This window comes from Phoenix dactylifera, chromosome 2 (assembly GCF_051530095.1).
Source record: "Phoenix dactylifera cultivar Ajwa chromosome 2, Ajwa_hap1_PhDact_Kaust_v1.1, whole genome shotgun sequence".
Taxonomy (NCBI): domain Eukaryota; kingdom Viridiplantae; phylum Streptophyta; class Magnoliopsida; order Arecales; family Arecaceae; genus Phoenix; species Phoenix dactylifera.
The window spans coordinates 13,299,920-13,302,001 of NC_143191.1; the positions used below are offsets into that span (position 1 = coordinate 13,299,920).

At 49.4% G+C, this 2,082-nt stretch overlaps 1 non-coding gene across 1 annotated transcript; it reads right to left on the reverse strand.

The window, feature by feature from the left end:
• On the reverse strand, positions 1-82 carry TRNAS-AGA (transfer RNA serine (anticodon AGA)). The gene has a single exon. It is a non-coding gene; the product is annotated as a tRNA-Ser (tRNA).
• Between the last annotated feature and the right edge of the window lie 2,000 nt (positions 83-2,082).

Here is a 2,082-nt window from a genome sequence, read left to right on the forward strand (position 1 = left end):
CGTGGTCGGCAGGATTCGAACCTGCGCGGGCAAAGCCCACATGATTTCTAGTCATGCCCGATAACCACTCCGGCACGACCACGTTGGCTGATGATTTCTCGCTTATGATTTGATAACTAGACCCTAAACACCTCTCCCACCATGCATCATGGCTACTTTTTGTTTTTTTTTTTTGGGATCGCACCTCACGTATGTAAGTATAGCAAATAAAGTCAAAAAAGAGAAGTTAGCTGAGCAAGTAGAGAACGTCCACCTGATTCATCCAGAGAAAACCTCCAGAGTGATGCGTCGCGTAGGAGGCCATCTAGTCAGCGGTTGTATTCGCCTCCTGATACACATGTGAAGCCCTAAATGCGCCACAGTTCCCGGCCATCCTCTGTATGTCATGGATCCGAGACAGCCCGTCCGTCATGGTATGACGCCATCAGATCTCCTCAATCACAGAGGCTGAGTCACCCTTCAGGTGGATGTACTCCACAACCAGAGTACGCCTTACATAGATGACACCCTCCCATGCCGCCTTTAGCTCTGCTTCAATGATAGAGGTGTCGTAGATCCGACACCCACCAGCCACTATAAATCTGGAGCGGTTGTCTTTAAAGGCAAAGCCAACACCTCCTCTCTCATCTTGTTTTGCAGCACTGCCATCAAAATTCACCTTAAAAAAGCTAGAGGGTGGGGGCTCTTAGAAAACAAAGATAAACCTGGTCGCTGACTCAGCTGGATGAGAGACTCAGATGGCCCTAGCCATCTCAGGGGACAATGATGGTGCACTGTTGATGACCTCCGATGCATGAAGCAAAGTTGTAGCCGCCGCCACCCTCGGATGTAGCCACTTGTCCTCAAAGATCTAAATGTTACTATCTAACCAAGTATGGTAGGCCAAATAGACATACCAGATCCCCCACTCCACCATGTTTGACTTTCTAGCAGACGCCCTCAAGCGAGTGAGAAAAACCTCTATCAGGGACCTACCCCGCTCGATGTCGAGGGAGATCCCCGCACACCCCAAAATCTGGGCCGCTCGCGGGCAACAGAAGAGGGCATAATAGATGGTCTCCTCCGTCACGGGAGGGCCCCACATACAGAGGAGACCCTCACCCCTCTACTCGTTAGGACACCCCTAGTAGGTAAGCACCCCCAAGCCACCTTCCATATAAACATAGCAACTCGGGGATGGACATGCAGCCTCCAGATCCAAGCCCCCTCTATCAGCCTCCCAGAGCTACTCTAAACTCTCCTATCCACCCTCTCCTCGGTGGGGATCGGCAGAGCCAAAATTCTTTCGGCCAATGCCTCCTCGAAAGTGCCGCGAATGAGGTCCACATCCCATCTTCGCTCACCCGGGATGATAAGGTTACAGACTCTACACCCAACCAGCTATTCTGGGTCAAGAAATATGGGCCACCCACACAGTGGCAGTGCCATTAACCATCCGTCCTCAAGGATATCAATCGCTTGTTTATCTCCGACCTCCCACCTGATCGCCTCAAAAATTTTTGGGCCTTGAGTGCAAATCTCTCTCTGGATAAAACAACTACGGTGACCGATGCGGAAGGCATATGCTCTAGTCGAATCCTTTTTAAGGAGTTGTCTAGAGAAAAATAAATAAATAAGAAGAAACCAAGTAAGATAAATGTTTAGCATCTTTTTACCATCTTGAACACGGTTTATTGTATCTTTTTTATACCATCCATCTACTTTTAAATGTCATGCCCCCGCCTGCACAGGGCACGTGAGGCACCCAGTGCCCACGTGGGGGCCACATGAGGGGGGATTGCGGAGCTCCCCTGCCAGATATTGTCCGGTTCCGGGGCTTCACGCAAGCGTCCTTCATCTCTCCTCGATTTTGTTTTCCATCCAAAATGCGTCTGCAGGATTTGGAGACACCCACCTCATATGCCCAGGCTCTGGAACGAGTCTTTCCGATGTGGAACTATTGGATCTCACATTAAATGTACTTGCTTTAATAAAAAAATCAAAATTAGTGTATCTTGTTCCGCCTATCCTTTTTACAAATTCTTTGGTCCGGGAAAGCCTGCATCGCTTAATAAAAATCGGAAGGGTTTGAAGCGAGGGTGG